This window comes from Geotrypetes seraphini, chromosome 3 (genome assembly GCF_902459505.1).
Source record: "Geotrypetes seraphini chromosome 3, aGeoSer1.1, whole genome shotgun sequence".
Lineage (NCBI taxonomy): Eukaryota > Metazoa > Chordata > Amphibia > Gymnophiona > Dermophiidae > Geotrypetes > Geotrypetes seraphini.
The window spans coordinates 173,197,560-173,215,095 of record NC_047086.1 but is presented as its reverse complement, the minus strand read 5'-3'; the positions used below and the strand labels follow the sequence as shown (position 1 = coordinate 173,215,095).

General features: G+C 44.3%; 1 protein-coding gene across 3 annotated transcripts in view; it reads left to right on the top strand.

Moving 5' to 3' along the window:
- Positions 1-17,536, top strand: part of AHI1 (Abelson helper integration site 1) — a 468,789-nt gene that overhangs the window by 202,545 nt on the left and 248,708 nt on the right. The gene's annotated exons all lie outside the window — the stretch shown is intronic.

Here is a 17,536-nt window from a genome sequence, read left to right as displayed (position 1 = left end):
CAAACAGTATAATATGCCAGAATTACATGAAGAACAAGAGTACATGTCTCATGATCCACTCCCCATACCTACCCTTCTATTACTCCTAAATAGACAATCCTTATAATATTTGGACTCTTGTAACTTCCTACAATCAAATAACTCCTACCCTTCCCACCACCACCATAGCACATTCCTCAAACTCTCCAGATAGGGATACCAAAACAAAGGATCACATATGTAGATCATTTAGGATTTTGGTTCTAATCCAAAACAAAGGATCACATATCTAGATTATTTAGGATTTTGGTTCTAATCCTAGGTGCTAATGTTTACATATAGGCCTCCCATATATTCTAAAACTGTTTCCTCAACTTAAGTAACAATTTTGCCTTCCTGATCTCCATAAGCATAAGAAAATGAAAAGCATTTCTTCACTACCAATGAGATGGAGTAGAACTCTGTGTCCAATAGTGTAGGAGACAAGGAGACATCTCTTCCCCATTATACAAACTTTACACAGCAACAAGCCCCCCCCCTCCTCTTGTATATGAATCCAAGATTTAAATGTTTCTAAATTTTTAAAAAAAGCAAACCTGAAAGTACTGGTATATGGTATGTTATGAGGCTTTGACCTTTTAGTTTCTTGAACTGAAATACAGAGGATCCTGATACGCTTTTGAATAATCACATTTTGTGTGTGGATTAATCTTAATTTGGACATGTTAGTAATGTGCATTGCTGCCCTACACTTGTGGTCTTGGATAATCTCCTTTTTTCTCATGTATAGCTAAAATTAGGAGCAGACTACCTAAAGAAAGACAAAATCAAACAATGTACACAGAGTTTTGTATTTTCTTCCCTAGAGAACACAATAGCCAAAGGTAATAGATGCAAAGAAGAATTTTGAATGCAAATAGATACTCTCAGGATGTCTTCATGCAAATTACTATTCAGCTTCAAGAAATTGCATGTCTTGTACTCATTTAATAGGCAAATAAAACTGCTAAACTGATAAGATGACCTCTACTGAAACATGCATTCTGCCTTATTTGCTACTAGTGCAATAATACCCACACAGCTGTATATCAAATTTTGACAGTGAGATTAAATACTGTAGAAGTTGTCACCGCCTTTTGTATCAGAACTGTTCAGGATCTATTTACGGTTCTTATCTTTCATGTCCTTTAGTTTCTTGTGGCTGCTGCCCATTTCTAGATACATTTAAAATACTTTATTATTACATACTATATTTTTCATATATTAATATTATACTATCTGCAATTGCTGATTCAAAAACACATCCATCAGATTCACAATTTTCTCAGCTTTCTTCTTGAAGCTTCATGTGCTGCCTCCTGTTTCTCACTGCTTTTCCCCTGAGGATATATGCTATGGACAAATGCCAGAAGAGGGATAGAATAGGATTCTTAGCACATGTTAAGGGGCAGTTATAGACAATCCCCTAAGGGGTGTGAAAGAAGCCAGCAAATAAAGATAGGCTTGATCTTTTTGTGGGCAATGAGTAGCTTTATTGTTCTGCAACTAATGACAGAATTGGCAGATAAAATTGAATATAGTCCCAAAACAGAATTGGAACCGCGCTGCGTGTCTTCCCTGATTTCCCTGAGGGATCTTGGTGGTCGTGATCTGAGGTGACAGGGAAGGTGAGGCAGTCAGAAGACCTGAAAAATCCAGTTTAATCAGCTCCTGAGGTACTGATCTCTCTATGCTTGCACTGTGTATTGCTTGCTGCCATTGAAATGCTTTGCAGGACATGTCTCTGTGGTGTCTGTGAGTCACAGAGTTTGACGATTTTGAGGGGTGCTCAAATCGTGATTTTGGGAGGATACCCTGCATGTCCTGGTCCCCCCCCTGTAAAATCCTAAAATCGCCGTTTTTTGCATTTTCCTGCGTTTTCAACAGGTGTTTTTTAGGCAAAATCGGCACCCTCGGTGGCCATCTTTGATTTTCTTCAAAGTTTTTAAAAGTATATTTTTGGGACTTAGAAGCTTCATTTTTGCTCCAAACTTCACAGATGGCCACCTCAGGACAGGATGGCATGGATTCATGCCTTAGATGCGGTGGATGGTGGCTGGATTCACGGCCGTGTATCCTGTGCACCATGGGCTGCGAGCAGGGGTGAGACGTGTGCAGATCCTGTGCTCCCCTCCTCCTAAGAGGCCCTAACAAATTCCACCGGAGTCACGATTGCTACATCCAGGGTGCCTAAACTGAGCATGGATGGTGTTTTTGTGAAACACAAGCGCAGTTCCGGGAAAAAGTCTCCTCAGTCTGCTAATCGTATGAGATCTGAGACGCACAGAGCAGTTCCGGCTCTGAGGTATCTGACTAAAAAACAAACAAACCCAGGATTAAAAGGGGCTTTGTCTGTTTCTCCCACTCAGACTCCAGTACAACAGTCTGTTCCACCTTCGGATGCCAGTATGATGACTTGTTCCTTTACTGGGTTACCAGAAAGCAGGCGGCTTGCCCCGTCTTTGCTTCTGCTTCAATGTCTGTGCCATTGCTGCTGCCTGTTTCTTCGGCGGAATCAGCAGAGGTAGCTAACTTAGCAGATCTGGGTGAGACCAAGACTAATGGGTTCCGAGACCTTGCAGATCACTAGGCAGTGAGCCAGTTCTTCAAGACTAGCCTCCTACCCGCCTTTATTTTTGGGTCACTGTGAACATGGAACCTGGTTTCAGAAGACCATGCGGTTCAGACAGAATGTACAGTTCAGAGTTCTGAGCCTCCGCTGTCCGCCTTCTTGAGGCAATGTGATTTTAGAGAAAGTGCTGTTAGAGGTCTGGGATTCCATGGAGGGTTCCCTTATTCTTGGACTTGGCAAAGTTGTATCCCATGGCATCGGACTTCAACTACATAGTAACATAGTAGATGACGGCAGATAAAGACCTGAATGGTCCATCCAGTCTGCCCAACCTGATTCAATTTAAATTTTTTTTTTTTTTCTTCTTAGCTATTTCTGGGCGAGAATCCAAAGCTGGGTACTGTGCTTGGGTTCCAACTGCCGAAATCTCTGTTAAGACTTACTCCAGCCCATCTACACCCTCCCAGCCATTGAAGCCCTCCCCTGCCCATCCTCCTCCAAACGGCCATACACAGACGCAGACCGTACAAGTCTGCCCAGTAACTGGCCTAGTTCAATCTTTAATATTATTTTCTGATTCTAAATCTTCTGTGTTCATCCCACGCTTCTTTGAACTCAGTCACAGTTTTACTCTCCACCACCTCTCTCGGGAGCGCATTCCAGGCATCCACCACCCTCTCCGTAAAGTAGAATTTCCTAACATTGCCCCTGAATCTACCACCCCTCAACCTCAAATTATGTCCTCTGGTTTTACCATTTTCCTTTCTCTGGAAAAGATTTTGTTCTACGTTAATACCCTTTAAGTATTTGAACGTCTGAATCATATCTCCCCTGTCTCTCCTTTCCTCTAGGGTATACATATTCAGGGCTTCCAGTCTCTCCTCATACGTCTTCTGGCGCAAGCCTCCTATCATTTTCGTCGCCCTCCTCTAGACCGCCTCAAGTCTTCTTACGTCTTTCGCCAGATACGGTCTCCAAAACTGAACAAAATACTCCAAGTGGGGCCTCACCAATGACCTGTACAGGGGCATCAACACCTTCTTCCTTCTACTGACTACGCCTCTCTTTATACAGCCCAGAATCCTTCTGGCAGCCTTGTCACACTGTTTTTTCACCTTTAGATCTTCGGACACTATCACCCCAAGGTCCCTCTCCCCGTCCATGCATATCAGCTTCTCTCCTCCCAGCATATACGGTTCCTTCCTATTATTAATCCCCAAATGCATTACTCTGCATTTCTTTGCATTGAATTTTAGTTGCCAGGCATTAGACCATTCCTCTAACTTTTGCAGATCCTTTTTCATATTCTCCACTCCCTCTTCGGTGTCTACTCTGTTACAAATCTTGGTATCATCTGCAAAAAGGCACACTTTTCCTTCTAACCCTTCAGCAATGTCACTTACATACATATTGAACAGGATTGGCCCCAGCACCGAACCCTGAGGGACTCCACTAGTCACCTTTCCTTCCTTCGAGCGACTTCCATTAACCACCACCCTCTGGCGTCTGTCCGACAGCCAGTTTCTGACCCAGTTCACCACTTTGGGTCCTAACTTCAGCCCTTCAAGTTTGTTCAACAGCCTCCTATGAGGAACTGTATCAAAGGCTTTGCTGAAATCCAAGTAAATTACATCTAGCATATGTCCTCGATCCAGCTCTCTGGTCACCCAATCAAAAAATTCAATCAGGTTCGTTTGGCACGATTTACCTTTTGTAAAGCCATGTTGCCTCGGATCCTGTAACCCATTAGATTCAAGGAAATACACTATCCTTTCTTTCAGCAACACTTCCATTATTTTTCCAACAACTGAAGTGAGGCTCACCGGCCTGTAGTTTCCTACTTCATCCCTGTGACCACTTTTATGAATAGGGACCACATCCGCTCTCCTCCAATCCCCAGGAATCACTCCCGTCTCCAGAGATTTGTTGAACAAGTCTTTAATAGGACTCGCCAGAACCTCTCTGAGCTCCCTTAGTATCCTGGGATGGATCCCGTCTGGTCCCATCACTTTGTCCACCTTCAGTTTTTCAAGTTGCTCATAAACACCCTCCTCTGTGAACGGCGCAGAATCTACTCCATTTTCTCGTGTAACTTTGCCAGACAATCTCGGTCCTTCTCCAGGATTTTCTTCTGTGAACACAGAACAGAAGTATTTGTTTAGCACATTTGCTTTCTCCTCATCACTCTCTACATATTTGTTCCCAGCATCTTTTAGCCTAGCAATTCCATTTTTTATCTTCCTCCTTTCACTAATATATCTGAAAAAATTTTTATCTCCCTTTTTTACATTTTTAGCCATTTGTTCTTCCGCCTGTGCCTTCGCCAAACGTATCTCTCTCTTGGCTTCTTTCAGTTTCACCCTGTAGTCCTTTCTGCTCTCCTCTTCTTGGGTTTTTTAATATTTCATGAACGCCAACTCTTTCGCCTTTATTTTCTCAGCCACTAGGTTGGAGAACCATATCGGCTTCCTTTTTCTCTTGTTTTTATTGATTTTCTTCACATAAAGGTCCGTAGCCATTTTTATCGCTCCTTTCAGCTTAGACCACTGTCTTTCCACTTCTCTTATGTCCTCCCATCCTAACAGCTCTTTCTTCAGGTACTTTCCCATTGCATTAAAGTCCGTACGTTTGAAATCTAGGACTTTAAGTATCGTGCGGCCGCTCTCCACTTTAGCCGTTATATCAAACTAGAGTCTGGTCCTGCTGACGGTGGATTCAGCTGTGGCTCAGGTCGCCAAGCGTACCTCTTTTTCCTTAGATGGAGGGATTGTCCTACAGGATATTCAGGACTGACGATTGCAGTTTGATCTCCAGCATCGACGGGAGGGCAAGCTGCAGTGGCCACTTACTTGTGGCCTGGGCATGGCTGCATTTTTTTGCCCGATGCACTCTGTAGCATCTTGAACTAAGCTGGGAACTTCTTCAGGCTCCACTCGGCGAATAACTTGGATCCACCAGTGGTCGGGTGCTACTTCAGCTAAAGGCTCTGTTGAGCCAGGGTTTGGATGACCTTATGGCCAGTGTTCAAGCCTCATCTGACCAGGGGTGTGGTTTGGCTGGATTTTCATTCCTGCTTGCGCATTTATCAGTTCACCGGACCCCCGGCAGCGGAACAGCGTTTCGGAGTTCCCTCCAGTCCTTGCTTTGGAGGTGCAGCGCGCCAGCAGTTTTCCTACTCCCGGCCTTCTGCCGGCCCTAGAGAAAAATATGACGCCAGGTTTCTGGCGGGCCCCACCCCCCCAGTTCGGGGGGTGGCTTTCGGCCTTCCTTCCGGAATGGCAAATGGTAATCTTGGCCCAATGTGTCCTCATCGTGCTCAGGGAGGCCTTTGACTACAGTTTTTATGGCCTCTGCCGGAATTCTTCCTATCCCCTCCTGTGGGAATTCCGCACAGAGCCAGCCAGGTGCGAGCCACAGTAAGCAGGTTGCTGGATCAGGCGAATATAGAGCATATCTCAAAGGGAGACTGGGGTACCAGGAGATATGCGATTTACTTCATCAGCTAATGAAGGACTCCGAAGACAGCAAACCAGTTCTGGACCTGAGGGCTGTGAACGCCTTCCTGTGAGTTCCGTGTTTCCGGCTGGAAACGATGCATTCAGTGGTGGTAGCAGTGACGCCAGGGGAGTTTTTGGCTTCCTTAGATCTCTCAAAAGTGTACCTCCACGTCTCAATTTTTTTTGTTTGTTTGTTTTTTCTGGATCATTGGAGGTTCCTGAGGTTTCATGTTCTCGAGACGCACTTCCAATTTGCGGTGCTGCCCGTCGGGTTGTTGTTGGTGCCCAGATCATTCACTACAGTCATGGTGGTGGAGGCTGTCCATCTGCGCTTGCTGGGTGTGTAGGTCCATCAATACTTTGACGACTGGCTGATCAGAGCTCCCTGTTTGGTGGAAGGCCCTTGGCTGTTCTCCAAGCAGTGACTGCTGGACAGTGTCGTCTGGGTGATCCATCTCAAGATGAGTCACCTTGCGCCGTTGCAGGACTTAGAGTACGTGGGAGTCCGGTTCCATGTAGGCAGGAACCAAGTGTTTCTGACGGAATCTGGGAAGCTCAAGCTTCGGAGTGCAGTTCAGGACATGTTAGCAACTCCATCCCTGATGGCCTAGCAGTATCTTCAGGTATTGGGTCTCATGGTGGCGACCATAGTTGTGATCCATGGGCAAGAGCTCGCATCTGTCCTCTTCAGTTGTCCCTTCTGTCTCGGTGGAATCCTCAGCAGGATGCACTTAAATTGAATTCTGAGATACACTGGAAGCCAATGTAATTCCTTGAGCAGAGGGATTACGTGATCAAATTTACTCTTACCAAAAATAAGTTTAGCTGCAGTGTTCTGTATTAATTTAAGTCTCTGCATACTGACCTTTGAAAGACCCAAATACACTGAATTGCAGTAATCCATCCTTGACAAAATGATTGATTGAACCAATACAGAGAAGTGTTGTTGGTAAAAAAAAAAGTGCTCTCACTCTTCTCAGAGCACGGAGGCTGAAAAAACACTTTTTAATAAGCAAGTTTAGCTGGTCCTTAAATGTAAGTGAAGAATCGATAACAGTACCTAGTATTAACGAGGAGAACTCAATTTTCAAAGATTCATCGCCACGTTTCTTCACAGCGACTGGAATTCGACGGAGTTGGCCTCCGTGAAGGCCTAGAGATGCTTTTCGGCCTGGTGTGCAGGAGTTCATGTGGATCCTTTGGCCCCGTCGGTGGCACATGTTCTGGCCTTCCTGTGGGCTGGCCTCAGGAAGGGTCTGGCGGTTTCTTCTTCCAGGTCCCCATTGCAGGGTCCCTTTTTTCTTGGGGGTTCTCTGGCATCTCCCCAAGATATTGTATGCTTCTTACGGGGAGGGGGTGGGGTGGGGAGACTGAGGCCTCCCTTGCGACTGCCATGCCATGTAGGATCTGAGTCTGGTTCTCTACTCACTGGCTCGTCTGATCTATGAACCGCTGGATGGGATTTCTCTGAGAGATGTTGCCATCAAGACCGCTTTCCTCGTTACGGTTGCTTCTTCTCAGGGTCTGTTGGAGCTTCAGGCTATATCATGCAGGGATCCTTTTCTCCGCATCACAGAGTCTGCAGTTGTTTTGAGGACCATGTCTTATTTTCTTCTGCACATAGGGTCAGCAGCCCACGTCAACCAGGTAGTTCAGCTGCCCACTTTTGTTCTATCAGGTTCCAAGTTTAAAACCCGTGTTTTATAGTCTCTGGAGGTGCGACATCTCCTTTTGAGATGCTTTGAGGCTACTAACAAATTCTGTATGTTGGACCATATGTTTGTCCTGTCAGGCCTGCTTCCGAAGCTACCTTCTCGCGTTGGATATGTGCGGGCATTTCTGCAGCCCAGGTGGCGACGGGGCAGCAGCCTCCCCTTGGGGTGAGGTCTCATTTTACCAAAGGAAGGGTTCCTTGTGGGCTGACTCTCATGTAGTCTCGCCTGAGGAGATTTGTCGGGTGGCCACGTGGGTTTCCCTTCGTCCTTTTTCTGAGTTTTACCAGATTGATGTGGCAGCTGTGGGTGATGAGGCCTTTGGCCCTTCTGTTCTGGTGGCAGGCTCATTGCCCCCCTGAGATTTGGGACTGCTTTGATATGTCTCGCTAGTTCAGCCTCTAGAGGAATTGTACAAGAATGAAAGATTAGGTTTCTTACCTCTGCTAATCTTCATTCTTGTAGATCTCCTCTGGAGGCTGAACTCCCGCCCATCTGTTTTGTCCAGTTCGCAGATCGCCTGTCAGTAACTGGTAAGTTGACTTTCTCTCTTTGACCAGCCTCGCTAAAATTTCCCTGAGTGTCCTTTTATGTAAGCTTATGGGGTTTTAAGGGTCCTGGGTCGGTGCCCTTTTTGCTCTTTAGGCTGTGTCTTCTTTAGTGACCTGTTCCTCAGGTGTGAAATGTTTCAGTTTCTTATTATCCTAACTTGGCCTTTTTTGGCGGTTGTTGATTATGTATTTGGTTATCATTAGCAACATTGATTTGTAGCGGGGAGTCACCGTACCCCCTCTCTTTTTCTTGTGTTTCCTGTTTGTATTAGATACTCCTGGCTTTGCTACCTACTGAACTTCAAGGGGAATGGCCGCAGAAGGGGGTTGGTTTTATTTTTAAGTTCTGCAGCCAAGGCTGGAATAGATGCACTACCCGCTAGTTCAACCTCCAGAGGAGATCTACAAGAAGGAAGATTAGCAGAGGTAAGAAACCTAATCTTTCATTTGTATACCACAAACACCTTGTAGTTCTATGGGGTTAACATAAGGAGAACTGTGCATTGACAGAGAATTACAAAATAATAATGGAAACATACATTGCATCCATGTTATTGCCTGAAGCCCTGAATTGCTTTGACGCTCATAGAAATTCTATGAGTGTCGGTATTTAGTGTTCCAGGCCACGGTAGAAACCTCTACTGCAGCTTAGTAAAAGGGAAGGTGAGTGTTTAACATTTTCCTATAATGATCATAAGATACAGATACTCGTATTATAGGGTCTAGTTTTCTCTCCCAACTAGTAGCCAGAAAAGCCAATATTTTTTTCACATATTTCAATTTAAAGCTGTACCTTACAGTAGGAAACATTAAAAAAAAGCAGAAAAACGTGGAGGGTGCCTCAATATATTGAAAGCAAATTGATCAATCAGATAACATGGCAATAGACCATAAAGCACCTTATAACAAAAACATTCAAATTTGAAAACTACCCTGACCTTTATCGGAAGCCAGTGTAGTTTACGAAAATAAGGAGTAATGTTATCCATTTTTTCAAATTAAAAATCAGTTGTATTGTGGTGTTCTGAATTAACTGTAGTTTCTGAAAATACTTTTGTAGACTGGCAAAATAGACTAAACAATTCTCCAATACTGATAAAACTAAAGACTACACCAATAATTGAAAAGCATAGTCATGAAAAGAAAGCTTTTAATGAACGTAATTTCCAGGGCAGCTCCCGATCAAAGTCAAGCTGCCCTGAAGAAGAAAGTTTTTCTTTTTTTAAAAAGAAGCGCCACAAGGGCTGTTGGGGGTGGAGCTGGTCTCCCACACCTGGCCAACTCCTTCCCTAGCTGGCAGTCAGGCTCAGTTGGGGCAGCTCCTGATCAAAGTGGAGCTGCCCTGAAGACGGAATACTTTAAAAACAAAATTACAACTGCCAGGACAAACTTCGCAGGAACCCCAACCCACCTAGAAGAGATTACAATGCCCCCCACAGAAAAAGATTCAGCTGCAGCAGATAGAACCTGGTCCCACTTCTCCACAATACAATGGTCCAACCTTAACAAACTCTATAAAAAATACAGCCACACAGCTTGCGACCTCAACCAGTGCCCTCCAAACCTATTGAAAACCTCCAGCCTAAAATTCCGCACTCTCCTCATGCAATGGATACAAACCATGCTCACAGATGGCCTTTTCCCAGAAGACCTCTCTGAAAGCATCATCATCCCAATCTTAAAAGACCCAAAAGGATCAACCATCCAACTATAGACCCATAGCCTCATTTCCACTATATGTCAAGCTAATGGAAGGCCTCATAGCGAAACTCCTCACCAATTACCTAGAACTCCTCACCAATTACCTAGAAAACCACAACTTGCTCCACCCTACACAGTCTGGATTCAGACTAAGACACTACTAGGCTCCCTTCTGGACACAGCTAGACAACACCTCAGCACAGGCAAAAAAATGCTGATTATACAACTAGATCTCACCGCAGCATTTGACTTGGTAGACCATGACATCCTGCTACAAATACTAGATACAATAGGAATCACAGGCAAAATATACACATGGTTTCAAGGATTCCTACAATCCAGGACCTACATAGTAAAGACAAACAATGAAAAATCAGAACCATTGTCCAACCCCTGTGGCGTACTCCAAGGATCGCCATTATCCTCAAAGCTCTTTAATCTCTACATTGCATCCCTCGGCACCTGCCTAGACAAAATAGGCTTAACCTCCTATAGCTATTCAGACGACATCACCATTCTCCTTCCTTTTGATCAGCCAACACCCACCATGACAGACACACTACACAGAACTCTAGAAACAGTGGCAACATGGATGAAAGACCACAAACTAAAACTGAACCCAGACAAAACAAAATTCATACTTCTCAAAAAAAAATAAAACCCCAACCATAACAAACCTAGTAATAAACTCAATCACATACCCCATTCAACCCATTCTAAAACTTCAGGGATTGATGATAGACAGATGCTGCACCATGCAACCACAAATCAACAAAACAATACAGAAATCATTTGCGGTCATGAGAAACCTAAGGCAAGTTTGAAAATTCTTCGACAGAAAACAATTCCAGCTCATGGTCCATCCCTAGTCCTAGGTCTTCTTGACTACTGCAACATCCTCTATCTCCCCTGCCCTGCAACAGTGATAAAACAACTACAAACAGTACAAAACACAGCCCTGAGACTAATCTATTCACTAAAAAAAATGACCACATCACCGAAGCATACTTTGACTCATACTGGCTCCCAATAAAAGCAAGAATACTATTTAAATTCTACTGTCTACTATTTAAATCCATAAATGGTGACAGTCCAGCCTATTTGAACAATTGCCTAAACCAAACTACCACAACCAGACACAGGAGAACCCAGACACCATTCACATACCCTCCAATCAGAGACATCAAACGGAAAAAACTGTACAATGGCCTTCTAGCCACACAGGCAGTAAAACTAGACCACCAACTCTCTAATCTATTAATCGCGACACCAGACTACAAAACTTTCAGAAAAGAAATAAAACCTTGCTATTCAAGAAATCCATGAAGACTAACTAACACCGAATGAAACATTTCAGTCCTCTGAAGCAACCCGCTCTACTCTGTAACACCTCTGGACATGTCCAGAAATCCTCTTCTGTAATCCGACTTGAAACAAGAAAAAGGCGAAATAAAAATCACTAATGTAATGTAGTACATAGAAACCCTTTTTTACTACAACCTCAACTTGTGCTTGCATTGTAAGATTTCTCTCCAAGAGGACTTCTAATAGCAGAAATTCCCTTGCAGATTATCGTATTTTTCGCTCCATAAGACAAACCCACCTCTAGAGGAGGAAAAACCAAGAAAAAAAAATTCTGAACCAAATGGTGTGCCCTGTACCCTGTCCGCTCTCCGGGGGCACATCTAGTGGTGGGTACGTCTAGTGGTAGGCAGCTCGAAGCCAGCCAACCCGCAGCCAGCCAGCTCCATACCTTTTTAAATCCTGCCCACCCATCCCCTGCTCGTGGGTCCGTCAGCTCCAGCCCACCCCCCTTGCTTGTGGGCCCAGCAGCTCCAGCCGGATTCCCTCTCTCCCTGTGTCCCTGCCGCGGCACCTACCTTGCAGATGGTGCTCATAGCCTTCGCTCTGCTGGGCTTCTCCCTGTTTCCCGGCCAGCAGCGCACAGATCAGGAGCACGGACGTCAGGAGCAAGCTTTATGCTCTCCCTCTCGGCCCCACGCTGCTTTCCGAATGGCTCGTGAGTCCCATGAGAACCTATGGCAGCCATTCAGAAAGCAGCATGGGGCTGAACGGGAGAGCGTATAGCTTGCTTCTGACTTCCACGCTCCTGATCTGTACGCCGCTGGCTGGGAAATAAGATGAGAGAAGGATACACACTGGACCACCAGGTTAAAAAGGGGGGACGACAATGAGGGGGGATGACGACGACGGGCGGGGGGGTTACAAAAAAGGTGGTGCGGCGGCAGCAGGCGGGAGGGTTTAAAAAGGTGCAGCGGGCGGGTTTTACAATGGTACGGGGGTAACAAAATTTATCGCTTCATAAGACGCACCGAGTTTCCTCCCACTTTTGGGTGGAAAAAAAAGTGCATCTTATGGAGCGAAAAATACGGTAACTTATTTAGACGTATCTCAGGCTATAGATTCTACCAGTAGAATTTTGGTGTACTATATCTCAGGATATAAAGTTCTAGTAGCAAGAACCTGCAAAACATTTGCTGTGGCTGGATGGGAATGTGTGACTCACTGGGAGAGCTGCCCACTGCTGCTCCTTGTGACCCTGGGCAAGTCACTTAATCCTCTAGTGTCCACTGCTTTGAATGTCAAAGCCATAAAAAGGTGGTATACAAATCTCCATTCCCTTAAATTACTTGAGTAGGTCAGCAACACTCAACTGGTTTGTCCACCTTAGTTGACTAGACAAATCAGATCAAGAGGAAGTATCAAGTGCTGTTGAGCTTCTAACAGAAAAGTAACTTAGGATGGGGGAGTTTTAGGTAGAAAAATACATAAATAATGACAAGTAGCCAGTCTTACAAAGGTGCCCCTCTTTGACTTGCCAAAGTCCAATTTATTTAGAAACATAGAAACATGATGTCAGATAAAGGCCAAATGGCCCATCTAGTCTGCCCATCTGCAGTAACCATTATCTCTTCCTCTCTCTAAGAGATCCCACGTGCCTATTTCACGCTTTCTTGAATTCAGCTACAGTCTCAATCTCCACCACCTCTTCTAAGAGACTGTTCCACCCTTTCTGTAAAAAAGTATTTCCTTAGATTACTCCTGAGCCAATTACCTCTTAACTTCATCCTATGCCCTCTCATTCCAGAGTTTCCTTTCAAATGAAAGAGATGGGGAAAATACTTTAGTATCTGAATAAATTCATGTAAACCGTTCTGAGCTCCCCTGGGAGAATGGTATAGAAAATTGAATAAGAGGAGACAACATAAGAACATAAGAAGTTGCCTCCGCTGAGGCAGACCAGAGGTCCATCTTGCCCAGTGGTCCGCACCCGCGGCGGCCCATCAGGCCTAATTGCCTGAACAGTGTCCTTGACTAATTTTGTAACTGCCTCTAATCCTCTAATCCTATCCCTATAACCTACCTCTACTCCTATCTGTACCCCTCAATCCCTTTGTCCTCCAGATACCTATCCAAACCTTCTTTGAAGCCCTGTAGCGTGCTCCTGCTTATCACATCCTCCGGTAGCGAGTTCCATGTATCCACCACCCTCTGGGTGAAAAAGAACTTCCTGGCATTTGATCTAAACCTTCCCCTTTCAATTTCTCCGAGTGCCCCCTTTTACTTGTGGTTCCCCATAATTTAAAAAATCTGTCCCTGTCTACTCTTTCTATGCCCTTCATGATCTTGAAGGTTTCTATCATGTCCCCTCGAAGTCTCTGCTTTTCCAGGGAGAAAAGCCCCAGCTTCTTCAGTCTGTCAGTATATGAGAGGTCCTCCATACCCTTTATTAGCTTAGTTGCTCTTCTCTGGACTCTCTCAAGTACCGTCATGTCCTTCTTGAGGTACGGCGACCAGTACTGGACACAGTACTCCAGGTGCGGGCGCACCATTGCACAGTACAGTGGCAGGATGACTTCCTTCGTCCTGGACGTGATACCCTTCTTAATGATGCCCAACATTTTGTTTGCCTTCCTTGAGGCTGTGGCGCACTGCGCCGATGCCTTCAATGATGTGTCTACCATCACTCCCAGGTCTCTTTCAAGGTTACTCACCCCTAGCGGTGATCCCCCCATTTTGTAAGTGAACATCGGGTTCTTTTTCCCTACATGCATGACCTTGCATTTCCCTATGTTGAAGCTCATTTGCCACTTTTTGGCCCACTCTTCCAGCGCTGTCAGATCTTTTTGGAGATCTTTGCAGTCCTCCGTGTTTTCAACCCTGCTGTATAGTTTGGTGTCATCCGCAAATTTAATAACCTCACATTTTGTTCCTGCCTCCAGGTCGTTAATAAATATATTGAACAGGAGTGGTCCCAGCACCGACCCCTGCAGAACTCCGCTCGTGACCCATTGCCAGTCTGAGTAATGGCCCTTTTCTCCAACCCTCTGTTTCCTGTCCGCCAGCCAGTTTTTGATCCATCGGTGGACCTCCCCTTGCACCCCATGGTTCCAAAGCTTCCTTAGCAGTCTTTCGTGTGGTACCTTGTCGAAGGCCTTTTGGAAGTCAAGGTAAATGATGTCTATAGATTCCCCTTTATCCACCTGGCTGTTTACCCCCTCAAAGAAGTATAATAAGTTTGTGAGGCATGACCTGCCCTTGCAGAAGCCATGCTGGCTTGGCTTTAGCTGCCCAGTGTTTTCGATGTGTTCCCAGATGCTGTCTTTAATCAGCTCTTCCATCATCTTTCCCGGGACCGAGGTCAAGCTCACCGGCCTGTAGTTTCCTGGGTCTCCCCTTGAGCCTTTCTTGAAGATGGGCGTGACATTTGCTATATTCCAGTCTTCCGGAATCTCTCCAGTTTTTAAGGATAGGTTGCATATTTGTCGAAGTGGCTCAGCTATTTCGTTCCTTAGTTCCTTTAGTACCCTTGGGTGAATGCCGTCTGGACCCGGCGAATCCACCTTGCTCACTTCTAGTTGGTCCAGATTTTCATCCTGATCTCAAAGATGGCCGTGTAGTGAGGAGGCTGAGCAATTCTCTCCTGCTGCCAGAAATATTTCCTACTTGCTTTTTGGGGGGTAGACCTGAATTAAGGATGGCAAAAAGAAGAGGAAGAGTCACTAACTTAGCCCGGCAGAATGAACCTACTTTGATGCAGCAGGAGGTTATTATGGGCTTCTTTACATCATCACCTAGGGGCGAACCAGCACCACCGAATCAGAGAGAGCATTTGGTGTTTGGGAGCGAAGCGTTGCTCAGCCCCGCTGAACCTGCCCCTCCTCTACAACCGCGAGATTGGGAGATTTTGGGAGCTCTGCAGGGATTGAACACAGCATTGCCTACGGAGCTTGTGGGCTTGCTGATCCCTCCACCCGAATCGGCTGGAACATTGACTTCAGTGAGGGTGCTGGAGATGTCTGCAAGTGAGGGACAGATTTCTACCGTCCCTCCATTGGTAAGACCTGCTGAGTTTACTCTGGAGTCTGTTTGGATGGCATTAGACTCCCTACATAAACTGTGTGCTGGAGCCCTTCCCCAGGTTAATACCTTGGCTCAAAGATTGGATAAAGTAGAAGAGGAAGCTAAAGCTCATGGAGATAAAGTTGACCATTTGGATCAGTTGCTCCAAGGGTTACAATTCTCTCAATCTTCCATAATTCAAGACAGACTATCATTTGTTAGGAAAGTAGAGAACTTTGAAAATTTCACTAGGATGTTGAATCTTAGGATTTTGAACTTTCCTAAAACACTGAAAATGTCTGCAAAAGATCTATTTTATAAATTTTTGAAGGAAGTATTTAAGTACCCTGAGAATAGACTTCCTCCTCTTCATAAAATATATTTCTTGCCAACTTCAAAAAAGCAGACCCCTCCTTCATTGGCCTTGTCTGAATCCTCAAGTCCTTTGAATATAACTAATATTCTGGAAACCTTGGAGGTGGAGGTCGTATGCCGTTCGACTCTTGTGGTGACATTCGTTTTCCAGCAGGACAAGGAGGCACTTCTAAGGCTATTTTTTAGGCTTAAAGAAGTGACCTTATTAGAAAGTAAGATTATTATGTTTCCAGACATCTCGAAAACATCTCAGACCAGGAGAAAGAGGTTCCTTGAATTAAGAAAACATGTGCTTGCCCTGGGAGTAAAATTCCAGTTAAGATATCCATGCAAGTGTATGATCCAACTGGATCAAAATTCCTAAATTTGTTTTGAACCCTCCCAGTTGCAGTTTTTTCTCGAAGGAAAGGGAGCATTATTGCCTAGTGCCTCAGTCTGAGGCAATTCCAATGGACTCCAGTTAAATAGGTCTATGTAACTTAGAAGATGTAACACTACGAATTTAATTTGGAAATCAAAATAATTTCTTTTCCATTATTTTCTCTAAATGTGAATTGTCTCCCCCACCATATGTGGACTATATAAGACTGAGCAATTTCAAGTTTTGAGGTATGTAGACCTAATTCTATATTTCCTTTGTTGTTAAAATGTGGCAAAGTCTATATTTTTATTCATAACATATGATGTATAAGAATAAATGGATAAATTTAAAAAAAGAAGAAAATTGAATAAATAAATAAATGACATAGGCTATAAATAGCAATATATTATCAGAACCTTTTTTACAAGAACAGGCATTAAGGCCCCACATTGCCTTAGAATCTATATGCTTCTCTTAGTCTTCTGAATTCTTATTGAACTTATTCCCACATTCCAAACTTAGATACTGTTTGCAAGAAGTCATTGAAGTAAGATGATGATCTTATTGCTGTCATTAACAGGCATAAAAATGGAAAGGCATTACATTGGCTTCCAGCTGAGAAGAGAGTTTAATTTACATGTATCCCTCTCTTCTACAAAGCTGCGCTAGCTGCTGCCGCACGGCAACAGCCCCGAAGCCCTTTAAATCTCTATGGGCTTCAGGGTCGTTACCGCGCAGCTTTGTAGAAGAGGGGGTATGTGTAACATTTAAGATAGTTCATAAAATTTCCCAGGATATGTAAATATTTGCTTTGGGGAGTTACACTCAACCCAGTTGAGGTTATTTACATTACCTATGGTGTCAACAATATGTTTGGTCATTACTAGTTGTGTGATTTTTATGTATAAGGTCCTAAGTTGAGAAAAGTACTACTAACAGATTTGTGAGCTGAATTGAACTACCGTATATAGTTTTTGAAAGAAACTGAAATCTGTTATTTATTTAGTAGGGTTGACTGAGCCTGCGGAAGGTAGGTATGGGTTAATATAGTAACATAGCAAATGCTACCTGCTATATTGCTGATGTGAGCCATTACTGAGTTTGACTTCTTCAATCTAATATTGAACATGAAGAGAGAGAACAGATCTAGAATGGATCTTTTTAGCTTTCCTGGCACATCAGGTGAGGTGAGATCTTTTGAAGCAATACTGCTTTTTGATGGATGGATGGATGGCTGCTTGCCTTCCACTAGTAGGACCTAGGCTTTCTGGATAACTAGGAGAAGATAACCACTGTTAAAAAATATATGCCATGAAGGCTATAGATTTTAAATTGAGCAGAGTAGATGCCCCCCATCCTGTATCAGAAATAATTCTTTAGGTAGA